This window comes from Gossypium arboreum, chromosome 2 (genome assembly GCF_025698485.1).
Source record: "Gossypium arboreum isolate Shixiya-1 chromosome 2, ASM2569848v2, whole genome shotgun sequence".
Classification (NCBI taxonomy): Eukaryota; Viridiplantae; Streptophyta; class Magnoliopsida; order Malvales; family Malvaceae; genus Gossypium; species Gossypium arboreum.
Window position 1 is genome coordinate 80,804,293 of NC_069071.1, and position 16,921 is coordinate 80,821,213.

A 16,921-nucleotide genomic window follows, 5' to 3' on the forward strand; every position below is an offset into this window, starting at 1 on the left:
GTCCAACCATTCCCGAATTTAAATAATCCACCCCAAGAGCCCGTGATGCCATCGATTCATTGATCCTATGAGGCTGAGTAAACCACCGTGGACTTGATTAGGAAACGTGGGGCGAGGAGTTTAAGGCAGTAGTTGCCGAGCGATGCCGAAAGGGCCGAAGTTCGCTTGATAACACCATTAGAGTGTTTGATGAACTGTCATGCACACCCGATGAATGTCTTAAGTGTGCTATATCCTTGTTGCGAGACTCAGCTTACTATTGGTGGAGGACTTTAATTTCCATAGTCCCAAATGAACGAGTTACTTGGGATTTCTTTCAATCCGAATTTCGAAAGAAATACATTAGTCAACGGTTCATCGATCAGAAGCGTAAGGAATTCTTGGAACTCAAGCAAGGCCGGATGACCGTATCTGAATACAAACATGAGTTCGTAAGACTTAGTCGGTATGCTCGGGAGTGTGTGGCTGATGAGGTTGCGATGTGCAAAAGATTTTAAGAAGGATTGAATGAAGAGTTAAAGTTACTAGTGGGAATTTTGGAGATAAAGGAGTTCGTGACACTAGTCGAACGAGCCTGCAAGGCGGAAGAACTTGGGAAGGAGAAGAAGAAGGCTGAATTTGAAGCAAGAGATTACCGTAAAAGATCGACGAGTAAAGCTCCGTTCTCGGCTGTAAAGAGGTTCAGGGAGGACACCAGTAAGTCGAGGACGATCGGGAATTTCCATTAGAGCCCGACCATTGACGGACTCGAGCTACTTGAGTAGCTAGTGTAGGCAATAATCGTCAAGAGAGACACGAATGCCCCCAATGTGGAAGACGACACCTAGGTGAATGTTGGGGTAAGTCATTAATAGGGCTGTTATGGATGCGGTTCAAGGACCACTTCATTAGAGATTGCACGGAGCTAGATGAGAGGAATAAGACGCAAGGTGCAAGACCTAGTGGAACGACGGTGGAGGTAGGCCCCGAGAATCTCTGGAGGTAGGGGTGGTAATCGAGAGGAGCCTCTAATACGGCCGTCCGATCCGAGACCCGTGCTCTGCTAGAGCATATGCCATCCGCGCACGAGAGGAGGCATCCTCCCCGACGTTATCACCGGTACTTTTACTCTCTTTGATACTATTGTGATTGCATTGATTGACTCGGCTCTACTCACTCATATGTATGTGAAACCTTAGCATCCAAGAAGACTCTACTGTTGAGTCTCTCGAGTTCGTAATTCGAGTGTCAAACCCTTTGGGTCAATACGTGCTCGTTGATAAAGTGTGCAAGAGATGCACCTAATAATTCGAGAATCTGTTTTCCACCGATCCGATGCTTCTACCATTTCATGAATTGATGTTATTCTTGGTATGGATTGGTGACCGTACATGATGCAAGATGGTGGATCGCAAAAGGAAAACCATTGATTTGAGGAGTGCAAATAATGAGGTAGTCCGAGTCGAGTCTCTCGATTTGAAAGGAGCGCCACGATAATATCTTCTATGACCGCCGGAGGTATGTGAAAAGGGTGTGAAACATACCTTGTGTATGTGTTTGGAAGTAAAGAGACGAAAGGAAACTCAAAGCGGTACAGTGGTTTGTGAGTATTCAGATGTTTTTCCGAGGAGTTACCGGATTGCCACCGGTTCGAGAAGTGGAATTCGACATCGAAGTTGTACCGGTACTACGCCGATTTCAATAGCCCCGTATCGTATGGCATTAACGGAATTAAAGGAATTGAAGGTTCAATTGCAAGAATTGACGGATAGAGGTTTCGCTCGACCGAAGTTTTTCTCCATGGGCGCTTTGTATTGTTTGTGAAGAAGAAGGACGGAACCATGAGGTTGTGCATCGACTATCGTCAACTCAATAAAGTGACGATAAAGAATAAATATCCATTGCCACGAATTGACGATTTGTTTGATCAATTAAAGGAGCCTCGGTGTTTTCAAAGATAGATTTGAGGTCGGGTACTATCAATTGAGGTCCGAGAATCGGACATACCCAAAACCGCTTTTAGAACGAGGTACGGTCACTACGAATTCTTGGTGATGCCGTTTGGGCTCACTAATGCCCTGCGGTGTTTATGGATTTAATGAATAGAATTTTCGTGCCATACTTGGATCGGTTCGTAGTTGTATTTATCGATGACATTTTGGTCTATTCGAGAGATGAAACGAACATCTTTGAACACCGAGGCTAGTGTTGCAAATCTTACGAGATAAGCGATTATACGCAAAGTTCAAGAAATGTGAATTTTGGTTGAAAGAGGTTAGCTTTTTGGGGCACGTGGTGTCGCGATCGGTGTCGGTGGACCGAACAAAATTCGCCATAGTCGATTGAAACCACCAAGGAATGTTACCGAAGTTAGGAGCTTTTTGGGGCTTGCGGTTATTACCGACGATTTGTAAAAGGTTTCTCGACGATAGCCACGCCTAATGACGGCTACTCCAAAAGGATGTTAAGTTCGAATGGACGGAGAAATGTCAGAAGAGTTTCGATCAACTGAAAGCTTATTTGACTGAAGCCCCAATTCTAGTGCAACCCGAATCGGGCAAAGAGTTTGTCATTTATAGTGACGCATCCCTACTTGGGTTGGGTTGCGTATTGATACAAGAAGGGCGAGTTGTGGCCTATGCGTCGAGACAATTAAAGCCACATGAGAAAAATTATCCGACCCATGATCTCGAATTGGCTGCCATCGTATTCGCCTTAAAGATATGGCGACATTACTTATTTGGTGAGAAGTGCCATTTGTATTCGGATCACAAAAGTCTCAAATATTTGATGACCCAAAGAGACTTAAATCTGCGACAAAGGCGATGGCTCGAGTTGTTAAAAGATTATGAGCTCGTCATTGATTATCACCCGGGAAGGGCTAATGTGGTTGCGGATGCCTTAAGCCGGAAATCACTATTTGCTTTATGACGATGAATGTACACTTGTCTATCCTACCCGACAATGTGTTAGTAGCTGAATTGAAAGCCAAACCATTATTGATACGTCAAATTCGTGAAGCTCGTAAAGTCGACGATAAGTTGGTTGCAAAACGGGATGAGTGTGTTCGAACAAGGACTCGAATTTCAAATCGATGATGACGATTGTTTGAGGTTCGAAGTCGTCTGTGTGTTCCAAAGAATTGAACTTATTCCAATAATTTTGAGCGAAGCCCATTGTAGCCGAATGGCAATCCACCCGGGAGTACGAAGATGTACAACGATTTGAAACGTCGGTTTTGGTGGCATGGTATGAAACGAGACATCTCGATTTTGTTTGAGATGTTTAATATGTCAACAAGTGAAAGCGGAACATCAAGTGCCTTCAGGATTACTTCACCGATCACGATACCCGAGTGGAAATGGGATCGAGTCACAATGGACTTTGTATCCGGACCGCCATTGTCGATTGAGTAAGAAGGATGCGATTTGGGTCGTTGTCGATAGACCGACTAAGTCGGCTCACTTTATCCCCGACGCACGGATTTTTCAATGGACAAACTAGCCGAATTGTACGTTTCTCAGTTGTGAGATTACACGGGTGCCTATTTCTATCGTGTCGGATAGAGACCCAAGATTTACGTCGCGATTTTGGAAGAAATTGCAAGATGCTTTGGGTACCAAGTGCATTTTAGCACCGCTTTTCATCCCCAAATCGATGGTCAATCCGAACGGATAATTCAAATACTCGAGGATATGTTGAGATGTTGCATCCTTGAGTTTAGTGGTTCATGGGAACAGTATTTACCTTTGATTGAATTCGCCTACAACAATAGCTTTCAATCAAGTATTAAGATGGCGCCTTACGAGGCTTTATACGGTCGTAAATGCCGTACCCCATTATTCTGGACTGAACTTAGTGAAGGTAAATTCTTCGGGGTTGATTTGGTTAAGGATGCCGAGCAAAAAGTTCGAGTAATTCGTGAAAGTTTGAAAGCTGCTTCGGATCGCCAAAAGTCGTATGCGGATTTGAAAAGAAAAGATGTTGAATATCAGGTTGGAGACAAGGTCTTTCTCAAAGTTTCACCTTGGAAGAAGGTGCTTAGATTTGGTCGTAAGGGCAAATTGAGTCCGAGGTTCATCGGGCCATATGAAGTATCCGAACGAGTTGGGCCAGTCGCATATCGATTAATTTTGCCCCCTGAGCTCGAAAGGATTCACAACGTTTTTCATGTCTCGATGCTTCGACGATATAGGTCTGATCCATCGCACGTAATTGCTCCATCCGAGATTGAGATTCACCTAATTTGAGCTATGAAGAGGAACCGGTTCGCATTATGAGGCGTGAAGTAAAAGAGTTGCGCAATAGGAAAATCCCGTTAGTGAAGGTGTTGTGGCATAAACACGGAATGGAAGAAGCCACTTGGGAACTTGAGGACTCTATGAAAGAGCGATACCGAGCCTATTTACGGTAAGATTTTTGGGACGAAAATTTCTTAAGTGGGGAGAGTTGTGACATCCCTAAATTGACCCTAGTCGGAAAGTGGTTTGGGACCACTAAACCGAGTCATAATAATAATTAACCATCATAATTGATGCTCATTATATGTATATATGCATGTGTGAAAATTTCGTGTTTGGATTTTGTTAATTGTAAGTGAATTTTTATCAAATAGGACTTATGTGAGAAAATTTAGAAATGTGCTAGGCAATTGTAAGGTGGCCTATTAATACATGTGGGAAAATAGTTGTCCTTGCATGTCAAATAACCCACTTCCTAAGGTGAGTGGCCGGCCATGACAAGGTTATGGGCAAGGGAACATGTTTCCAACATGTTTTGCTAATGGTTGATGTTAGAATTGTTATTATATTGGTGTTGTAGGAAGAGAAACAAAAAAAAAAAAGTGTGTGTGTGGTTACCCCTCCCCATTGCCGTGTATTGAACAAGGAAAACAAAAAAAAAAAAGAAAATTTTTGCTCATTCTATTCTCCATTGCCGTGACTTGAAGGAGGAAGAAGAAGGGATTTCTTTTGTGCATGATTCGGCTTGGTTGATGCTTAGGAAGAGGTAATCACTTTGAAATCCTTGGAAATTTAGATATAAACGAGGTGATTAGTTCAAGTTCTATTCATCCCATGGATTAAATTTGGGTGTTTGGAGGCTTGGTATTTGGCCAAGTAGTTGAAGCTCTTGGTACATATACTTTTAAATGGAGGTTGAAATTTGGTTGTTCATGGGGAGGGTGCGAATGTGGCCAATGAAAGGCCTTGATGAACTATATATGTGGCATGGGTTTATGATATTCGGTTAAGGGATATTGTGCTAGCAAGGTTGGTTTAATATATACATGTAAGTTACTTTGTATTTGATGTTTAGAAAAAAAAATAGTGAAAGGCAAAGTTAATGATGTTGGATAAATTTTAGTAGAGTTGTGCTTAGGCATTCGGTCATTGATGAGCATTGTTGTAACCTAGTTGTAGTTGCAACTCCTAATCTTGAGATGGAATTTGTACACATACGTTAAGTAAATGGTTAGGGCCGAATGGGACTATGTGTTTGAAAGAATAAAATCGATACTATAATTGCTAGTATAAGTATTCGGCCATTCAATCAAGGGTATAGGTGATGTTAGACCAATTTTAGCACATTCGGCTATATAAGTATACCCAATTATGATATTGCCTTTGATTGTATGAAATCAACTAAAATGGGTGGTTAGTAAGGACGGTTATCTAATATACGAATATGTATACGTGTATGTGCGATTGGATTATTGATAGAATAGTAAATTGCATAAGGCTATTGGCCGAATAGCCAAGAACATAAGGTAGCAAGATAAAAATTTTACCATGTCGTTCCGCATGTTATATTATCATTAGAATGTGGATACCAACATATGTACCCAAGCGATTGAATGAGTTGATTTATTTGTTTAAGCTCAAGATCCTAAAGGAGAGGCGTCCAACAAAGGGAAATCGAAGGTCAACGAGTAGCCGACTTGGAATTATTTGCCCAACACTAGGTAAGTCATTAAGCACATATGCTTGATATTGCTTAAATGATTGTAAAATCTATGCAATTGTATTTAATGGGATGCTATATATATATATAAATGAAATTGTATGTGTATGGAGTGATGACAATTGTTGAATGTAAAAGAAATAGTGAAATGTGTAGAAAGTTTGCTTTCGGCACTAAGTGTCTTGGGCAATACGTGTGTACGGTGACGAGATTGGCACTAAGTGTGCATGCTGGAAATATATGACACTAAGTGTGTATGCTGGAAATATATGGCACTAAGTGTGCATGCTGGAAAAAAATACTGACCTTTGGGTGTGCGAGCTCGAAGGGTATGGCACTATGTGTGCGGGCTTAAATTGCGTGGCACTAAGTGTGCGAATCGAGTATTAAGCACTGTGTGTGCGTGCTCTATATATATGGAGGGTGTGTCTCCATCGAGTTGAGTATGGACAACGGATCGGGTAAGTACCTCGAGCTCATGACGAATAGAGAATACGTTCATGCTTGGGGTTGAATTTGGTAAGCCTTAAATCTATGTGATGATTGAAATTGTATGGTTGTGCTGGAAAATGAGTTAATGTGTAAAAATGTTTCGATTATCTTGTTGTGTAGAATATGAAATGTGGATGTATGACTTGGTGCGAGATTGGACCGAAAGGTCGAGGTATTATGGTATAGATTCGTTATGGATGAGTACCTAGCCTCGTTTGTTGTACATGTTGTAGTAACTTTATCGGTGGATTGATGAATGCTTATGACTTCTGAGTTGTAAACTCACTCGGTGCTTTTCTTGTCACCCATTTTAGGTCTCTCGGACTCGTATTGTTTGCGTGATCGGGACCGTCGTTGAAGTCATCACACCGGCTGAAATCTTGTGGTATTGTTTTCGTTGTTGAAGAACATTTGGCATGTATAGGCTATTATATTTTGTCGAATTGTGGGTTGTAAACTTTAAGCCATGTGAAAATGGCCTATGTGGTCGTCGAGTGGGATGCTAGAACCTATAGCCACGAGTCTTAGAAACTCTAATTTTGATATGGTGCCCATAATTTGTGTCATGTATGATGGATGATTAAGGCCAAGGAAAGATTCATGAAATTGGCATAGTCTACTGCAGTAACTGTTGCGGACAGCAGCAGTGAGATGAGATTGAAAAATCACTAAAAATAGTAGAAGTAGAATTAAATAGTGAGTAAATTATGAAATTGAACCTTGATGAACCTATTTTTATATGGACAAAACAAAACGACCATATGAGCAGTATATTGAGAGATATTAAAGTTCTCGTGAGACAGGGCCAGAACGGTTTCTGGGTCCCCTGTTGCGACTTTTAAAATTTACCATAAATTATCCAGAAATAATTAGGAGTCATGCCTTATATGTACAGATTCCATTTTGAGTCTAGTTTCATTAGAAACAAACGGCACCAGTATTAAAGCCCTGTACAGAGAGATATTCAAGTTTTAACGCGCGAAGGTCAGTGTAGTCGACTCCTGTAACATTGGTGACTTTAACTAATAAACTGTACCAATTGGCCCAACCAAAAACTGTAAAAATAAATCCATGGATAGATATATGAGTCTAAATTCAGGAAAAATTTACGGAATCAGTTTCCAAGTTTTGAAACTCGAGATATGATTTTTATGGCGACAGTGACGCAGTTTCCCAGCCTGTCTGGAAATGCCAAATTGGTTGGTACCTTGAGAAGATTTGGCCCATTAACCCCTCGTGTCCGACACCGGCGACGGTCACGGGTTCGGGGTGTTACAACCAATATCAGCATCTAATGAGTGACAGCATGGAGTGGGTCCCCGTCGATACACATTGTCTCATTCGGAACCTCAAGATGAGCATGAGGAGTTTTTGGGCCCACCTTGTTCCCCTCCGCCTCCGAGTAACCCTACAGCTACTCCCGTTATTACACTTGAAGATCTCTCCAAGCGGTTTGACCACTTTGAGTAGCAATGCTTTGATCGATTCGATAGCATTGCGGTGTATTTGCATCAGATTTGTCAGCATGTCCATATCTCTCATCCTAATCATGCGCATCGATACCTCAACACCTCGAACGACGTCGATCCATGGCGTGATTTCTTTTTCTTTAATTTTTATTTTCGGTTGTATTTTAATTTTAATTTTTTGTTGTATTTTAATTTTAATTTTAATTTTTAGTTGTGAGTCTTATTTTGTTTTATTTATTCTGAACTTTCTTGTTTTTTTATTATTTTGATGATTGTTTTTGTTCGAGTTTGTAATCTATGTATCTTCTTATTTATTTTTGTTTATCTTCTTATTAGTTTGGTTGAAAACATGCACTTCATTTAAAATCTTCGACGATTTCAATTTTCACTATTCTAGCGAATTCATCCAAATTCAAGGCAATTTCAATTCCCTTCCTCCTTATGATATTGTACTTATTATGTTATTATATCTATTTGTACATTGAGAACAATGTACATCTTAAGTGTGGGGAGGTTGTTTATATGCTTATGAGATAAAATCTCTGAATTGTTGTTTGTTTTTAAGTAATTTTCTCGAACCTAACATTTAAGTAATTTCGTTTAATTTTGAGTTTTTATTGATAATGTTTTGGGATTTATTTGTGGGTGTTTGTGCATTGATTGATTTAGACTTTAAGACACGAAAGATTCAAGCATAATAAGTTGTTTTTTCAGGAATTATTATTATTTTAGGTTGCCTCCTGAACTAAAGAATTATCTTGAAATGTTGAATTTGCAAGTTTGATATCAAAGCCATAATTTTTTGTGAGCTTGTGAGCCTATAGAGCATATATTTTATTTCGTGCTCATTTTATTTTTGGTTGTGAGTATGTCAACTTGATCTGTTATTCTAGAACTTGCTTCGGTTATACATGTCAAGACCACATTTTTTATTTGATATACTAAGATGATAGAGACACTTAGGATTTAACCTACCTAACATTTAGTCAGCTTACATGTTGTATTAACCCTTAGTGAACCCCCGTGATCCTAACGCTTTTTTTATTCTAACTCATTAATGTTAACCCTTAACCCATATATGTGTTGCAAAATTATCCTTTTTTATTGACTCCCTTTCTGTCGAGATTTGATTTAGTTAATTGTCTAACTATGTTTCATTATTTGATTTGCTGAATCTTATCTTGTTCTTAATAATAATAAAATGAAAAAGAAAAGAAAAAAGATGAGCTTAAATCGTTAGTTTCATATTCTATAAAAAAGCTTGTTTTTATTGTTTTTATTTCTTGTTGATGTAAATTCCTTTAATTCAACATTTGATTTTTTTCTAGTTTGGTAACTTATCAAATCAATTCTCGATTTTAACCAACTTTTCTGACATTTTCCATACTTTTAACCTAAGCCCCATTACAACCTTGTAAAGACCTTTTGATTGTCGTGTCATCTCATTCTATAGTGATGGAGATTTGATTTTCAAGCAAGCCTATGGTAATGACATTTCTCGTTTGATTGTTGAGTGCACATTATTTGAACCTTAAACACTTTGAGTGCTTTGAGTGAATATTTAGTGAGGATGTTATTTCTTGTTGACTTTGAATTTCAATTAATTATTAAGATATGGGAGATGCCAAATGTTTTTAAAGCTTAAAATTCTCTACTTGGATTGCTTGTGCTTTTTTAGTGTCATTTTAGTTTGAATTCTCGATGCATGATTATCTGTGAATCATCTTAAGACATCATCGGTAAGAGCAATAAATTAAGGGAAGTTAACTTGGTTGTGGGTTGAGTATTGATGTGTCATGAAACTAACTAAAAATACGACGAAGGTAACTGCATCTATCGATAAATACTATAGCTATTGTGAGTAGATATACCGTATCCACGAGTACCAAAAGTACTAGTAATTATCATTTTCCTATTATTTAACTGACAAATTGGAGTGATTGATTTAAACTAAATAAACTAAATTAATTAAATAAAGAACTCAGCAGAGAATAAATTAGGAAAATAATTGAATAATAACCAAGAAGCAAAACAATACTCAGGAAAGAATCTACCTAGACTTCATCTATCATTATGAATCTGAATTAAACGATTTATGCACTTGGTATCTTGATCCGTAGAAATACCTAAATTATGCTAATATCACTTTCGAGAGTAAGAGCAACTAACTCTAGGTTGGTTATTTGAAATTTCTTTCTAATTAAAACACCTATAATCACATTAACTTGATCTATGGATTCCCCTATTAGATTTGACTCTAATCCGGTAGATCATGTTATCCTATTTCTAGGATTATATACAACTCCACTCAATTATGCTAGATCTACTCTTGAACATGGACTTTTCCTCCTCTGATTTAAGCACATTAAACATGAATTAATATCCTAGAAATATTAAAACAAGAGATGAGCACACATAATTGAGATCAAGAATCAACTATTTATCGAGTAAAATGGAAATCAAATAATAGATTTCATCATAGGGTTCATATTCCCTAGGTATCTAGGAAATTAGTTCATAATTGTAAATAAAAATATCTCTAATATAGAATAACCACAAGAAAAAAAAAGAAAATCATAAAAACTTCAAAGAAATTAGAAGGAGGTCTTCAATCTTGATGGAAATCTGCTTCAGAATTGGCTTCAATGGTGTTATTCGAGTTGTTTTCTTCAATACTCTCTGATCACTCCCTATTCTCTTCTTCTATTTGGTATTTATAGACTTTAGAATGCCTAAAAATATTAAAAATTATGTTTTTCAGTGTCTTTAGCATACAAATCGTTAAATCAACACGGTCTGGCACATGGTCGTTTGTCCAGCCCGTGTAGCTACTGAGATCTGCTCTATTTGTCCAATTTTTGCTTATTTTTTGCTTCTTTTGCTCCCAAATGCTCTCCTAAGTATAGAAACATTAATTTAAAGGACTAGGAGCATAAAATTCACCAATTTGTATAAATAATCATCCACAAATGCTTTAAGAATGGGATTAGAATATGTTACTTTTATCACTTATCAAGTATTTTTCTTTATGACAAGCAGACGCTTAAGTGCAGGGATATTTGATAAGAGCTAAAAATAACATGTTTTGGCCTCATTCTTAATGTATTTTTGGATGAGTATTCTATTTAAATGGTGAACTTTATCCTCATAATCCTTTAAACTCATGTTTCTATACTTGGGAGAGCTTTTGGGAGCAAAAAGAGTGAAAACTGGACACATGACTTTGTAAGCACATGAGCTTCCACATGGTCATGTACTAGGCTGTGTTGATTTCGCGAATTGCGCTCCAAACATGAGGGAAAACACATTTTTTAGATTTTTCGGGCATTCTAAGACCTATATATGACAAAAATAAAAAGATATAAGTGAGTTGTCATAGAATACTCAAGAAAACAATTCAGGAAACACCATTGAAGTTGATTCTGAAGCATATTTCTGCCAAGATTGAAGACTTCCAGTTGATTTCTCAGGAGATTATAATGAATTTCTTTATTTCTTTTGGGTATACTATTTTTAGGTTGTTTTTATTTTCAAGCATGAGCTAATTTTTTAAATACCTAGGGAGATAAACCCTATGATGGATTTTTTCATTTGATTTTTATTTTACGCAATAAAGACATAGATCTTGTTCTCAATCATATGTGCTTAATTCTTGGTTTAATATTTCTAGACAATTGATCCATGTTTGATGTTCTTAAATCAGAGGAGGAATAGACCTTGTTTAATAGTAGATCTAGTATAATTGAATGGAGTTGCATGCAATCCTAGAAATAGGACGACATAAATCTATTGGATTAGAGTCAAATCTAATGGGGGAGTTTATAGTTCGAGTTAATGTGATAATAGGGGTTTTAATTAGAAAAAAAATTCAATTAATCAACCTAGAGTCAGTTGCTCTTAGTCTTGAAGAGAGATATTAGCATAATTTAGGAATTTCTACGGATCAAGATAGTAAGTGAAGAAATTGTGTAATTTTGATTGATAGTGACAAATGAAGTCTAGGTGAATTCTTTCCCGGATGTTGTTTCGCTTCTTGGTTATTATTCGATTATTTTCTTGATTTGTTCTTTGTCACGTTCGTAGTTAATTAATTTAGTTAATTTTAGTTTTAATTAATTTCTTGAATTTATCGATTAAATAATAGAAAGACAGTAATTAGTAGTACTTTTAGTCTTCGTGGGGATGATATCTTTACTCACTGTAGCTATAGTATTAATAGATAAGTGCACTTGCCTTGGTCAGATTTTTAGTTGGTTTCGTGGACATCAGAGCCACATACACTGTTATCACATATGTGTGCATAAAACCAGCAGATCACAAGTGTCATAATCACATCTCATGTAATCAGATTAACACATCATATACACATCACATTTAACTTTATTTGCAAAATATCTTACGTTTAAGTAGAAACACTTACACTTGGAACCTAGGATAGGTGATTAGGCTACCTAAGCTCCCCTTTAACACATTTAATTATGCCTAAAAGCAACAATTCCATATCATTCACAAATTTAGCTTTTGCGTCAATGCCAATGTCAAAAGATCAAACAAGCTTTTCTTTGCCTTTATCTTTACTTGTAGAGGCTCCCGAATGATCCAACACTTTGCACACATAATAAACACATTAAAAACTTACCATGAACAATTTAAAACACATGTAAATAGTAGTAAAATCGCAGATCTAACCTCTCCTTCTACAATACTGAAATCTAACTCATTTGACTAAAATAAGAGATTTCATCTCTCAATGATCATTTCTAATCCTTAAACAAGTTTCAAAACATCCTAAATACCATATTATTAAAGATATAAGCCATCAATTTTGTCAAATCTCTCGGATCTATTTCTTTCTAAAAATCAAGTTTACATGAACATCAAAAGAGGGAAAATGTTCCATTTGTGAAAATCCATTAACGATTTGTTAAATTGAGTTAAAAAAAACCTTCTAATTAGTTCAAAATGAGTCAAAAATCACTTTGAAATAACAAATTTAATTAGTAATTTGGATTTCACCATTTTATTAGTTCAGATGAAAGCATATTCAAGCGGATTGGTAGAAGTTGCATTTCAAAAGTGAGAATTGGAAATGGCTAGTTTATTGAGGCTAAAGGAAAAGGTGATGTGCTAATCAGCACTCCAACAGGTACTAAAGTAATTTTATATCTGCTTTTAGTTCTTGAAATAGATCATAATCTTCTTAGCATTGGTTAATTGCTTGAGAAGAAATACTCTGTTAATTTTAAAGATAGTGGTTGCGCTATATTTGATTCATTGGGATAGGAAGTTGTGACAGTCTCAATGAATGATATAAGGTTTGTGCTAAATTGGAACTTTGTGGCCTCGAGAGTCTATATCAATTCAGTAGATGAATCACATATTTGGCACAAAAAATTAGAACATGTGAACTATAAGTCCCCTAGTCACATGTGCAAGTTAGATTTGGTTGAGAAGTTGACTAAAGTTGAAGATGAAGGCTTAGATGACCTTATTGTTACAAGCATTAGGCTATTGTTGAAGCTTATCACAGGTGTGACTTAGCAGTGTTGGAGCATGCAAATTTTGAAGAAGCTACACAAGAAACCAAATTGATGTTAACAACATGGAGGCCAACGAGGAGTGTTAGAAAGTGGACATTCATGCATCGACTCTCTCACCAACGTGCGAACCACCAAAGCTACAAGCTCATAAATGTGCGAGCTCACCAAAGCTGCGAGTTGTCCAAAGTACAAACGATGAACAGGCAAAGTGTGGGCTTTCTAGCGGACAGCCTAAATACAAGGAGGCTTGCAAATTGTCCATCCACAAGAATGTTGGCAGATTGTCTATGTGCGAGAATGTTGGTGGGCTGTCCAAGTGAGAACAAAATCGCTAACACATGGGCTACGGACTGCATGGCGGATTGAAGACATGCGAAGTATTGAGGTGCTAGCTGACTTTGTAAAGCAGCAAACTGCGTACTGCATCAGTTCAAATGTCATGTTGTTTTTTGGTTTAGTTTTTGTTCAGTTCCTTTGTTAAGATACTTATTTGAAAATGAACTGAGTTGGCAATGTAATACTTAGTTGAAAATGAACTGAGTTGGTAATGTAATGATGTGTTTAGGTGTTAGATTGACACAAATCAGCTTATGTGCAAGCAATTTTTACAAGTTTCAAGATAGTTTAAGTGGATTAGTTAAGTTTTTGGTTAGAAAAACTCTTATATGAAGTAATGTTTGAGAATTGAAAAGTATGGAAAATATAGAAGACTCGATATACCACTAATTCTCGTGTGTTCTGCTGCTTCTTTCTATTCTCCCTATGTGAAAAACCCAACACATTCTTACTTGCTTATCAGGCTGATAGTAATATAGTAGGAAGCGAGAGGGGACTCTGATCTTTACTGGCAGCTCTGATTTTTGGGGGCAATTGATTTTGATGTCCATAATTCGAACTTTTAATATGGCCTAAGTGTAAAAGGTAAAATGTGCTATGTTAATCCCTAATACAAAAAGGATAATTTAGCATGTACTAAACCAATGAGATGAGGTTAACATGCGATGAGTCATGTCAAGGTTGTTTAAGATTGTAATTAGGCCATGTTAAATACCATTGAAGTCTCTAAGTGTGTATGGATGATAGAGGGTGACTAAAGGCCTGGAAAATAGCCTTAAAAAGGTCCACACGGGTAGACACCCGGGCATGTGTCTAGGCTGTATGTGACACATGGACAGCTCCATAGGTGTGTTGCCTATCCGTGTGTCCCCTGCACTAAAAATTTTTGGTCAGTTTGATGGTAGTAAACACACGAGTCGAGACACGGCCATGTGTCTCAACCGTGTGGAGGACACAACCTAGCACACGGGCGTGTGCCTTGGCCGTGTGCCTCAAAATGAATGATGAAGTCATAAACAGAATGTCTGGGTTTTTGGACACGGGCGTGTCTAGGCCGTGTGAGAGACACAGGCCAGGAACACGGGTGTGTGCTTGGCCGTGTAAAAACCCCTTTAGGTTCTAATTGAAAAATAAATCCAAATAATTCAACATGGGCGTGCCCCTAAGCACACGGACATGTGTGCTTTACCTCCACATGGGCGTGTAAGGCATAACCCTAGTAATTTTTCTAAAATTTTCTATAATTCTCGGTTTAGTCTCGAATCGCTTTTAATGTATGTTTTGGACCTTGTAGGTCCATAATCGGGATACTATGATGTTGTTTAATCGGTTTTAAATTAGAATGAAATTTTATAACCTGTATTTTCCGAAAGTGTCCAAGTATATGCCTGGTAACGCCTTGTACTTTGTCCCGATCTCGGGTACGGATAAGGGGTGTTACACGTAAAACGATTTTTATCAAATTTTCTCACTAACCAAGCCTAGCCGAATTTTTTTTATACTAGAAGCAGCCCAAAATTTTAATTATTTCTCACACTTATCACTCATTTTATAAACTTTACAAAATGGTTCATTTGAGGTGTTTTCATGAAAATCCTTTCACAAAAGTTGTTTATTAAAAAACCAAGATTCATTTTCTTTCATAAAGTTTCAGAAAATATTACAAATGCTCTCATGGCAAAACCCTAGACTTTCAACCATTTTGCAAAATAGTCTTCTCATTAGCTAGCTCATGCTACAAGGGTCCTAAAAATACAAATATATATATATCATCAAGAAAGGCTATCTAAATCACTTACTTGCAAGGGATATAAGTGGCTGATATTTTGAGCTTTCAAAACCACCTATTTGCTGGTATTTTCGGTGGAGAAGAAAATGAGAAAAAATGATATCATTCTCTCTTTATTTTATTTTATTTCCAGTCAATTTAGTCACCAAAACTCACCTAACTTTGACAACTTTCTTCTTTTTGTCTCTATGGCCGGCCACCACTAATTTAAAGGCCTATTTGCACTTTAAAGACCCCCCCCCAATTATGGTTCTCTAGCTATTTAACACATTTGGCTAGCAAAATAAAACTTTTGTCCTTTATGCGATTTAGTCCTTTTTCTCAATTAAGCTCACAAACACTAAAATTAGTTCACCAAAATTTTATGCACTTATATAATCATGCTATGACACATAAATAATATTATAAATAATTTTTTAGACCTCGAATTTGTGGTTCCGTAATCACTGTCCCGACTAGGCCCAAAATCGGGTTGTTACACCCATAGGGACTGTGAAAAGAATTTATTTACAAATGCAATTAAAACACTTTGGTGAAGAAAAATATTATGATTTTGAAGAAGTGATTAAAAATTAAGTAAATAAAATAAAATAAAAATAAAAGTTCCAATACACGACTTCAAAATATGATTTTAATCAAGATGACATAATTATGTTAGATTAATCACATTTCTTAACTTAGAATTACTAAATTCATATTAATGTTGTTACGAATAAATTCACGAAAACTTGGTAATTTACTAACTACTGCTCATACATACTTATTAAATTAACTAATCTCTTGAACATTTTTCAATGTCAATTCAAACAATTAATCAATCTTCATAAGCACATAAAAGATTAAGTGAGGTAACAATGTATTCCTACCTTGAAACAGTTTAATCACAAATCACAATAATCTTGCAAGTTATGCAAAACTCTAATACAGTTGCTAATTTAACCCTCAGCTACCTTAGAAGATTAAACATGCACTGATTAAGTATTGTGTCAATTAATTACAATTTCAAACGATTAAATAATTAATTCATTAGTTACCTTACAATTATAATGCAAGAATAACTTAATCATGATTTAACTTAGTCAAACAACTTACCAAGGCCTATAATAACACAAACACAATTTTAATAACTTAAGTGGACGAAATGCAATCAACCTAACACGAATTAAATTTAAGACAAATTAATTAAATTAAACATATCAACATCACAAGTATTCATAAATATGTTCATAACAACAACAATAAAAATTAAAGGATAGGGAATTAGAATCAAATCCGTGTTTCTCCGAAGCTTGACTAGTTTGCTCTTCTCCTCTTGCTCTGCTTGTTCTTGTTGAACTGAGCCTTCTACGAGCACT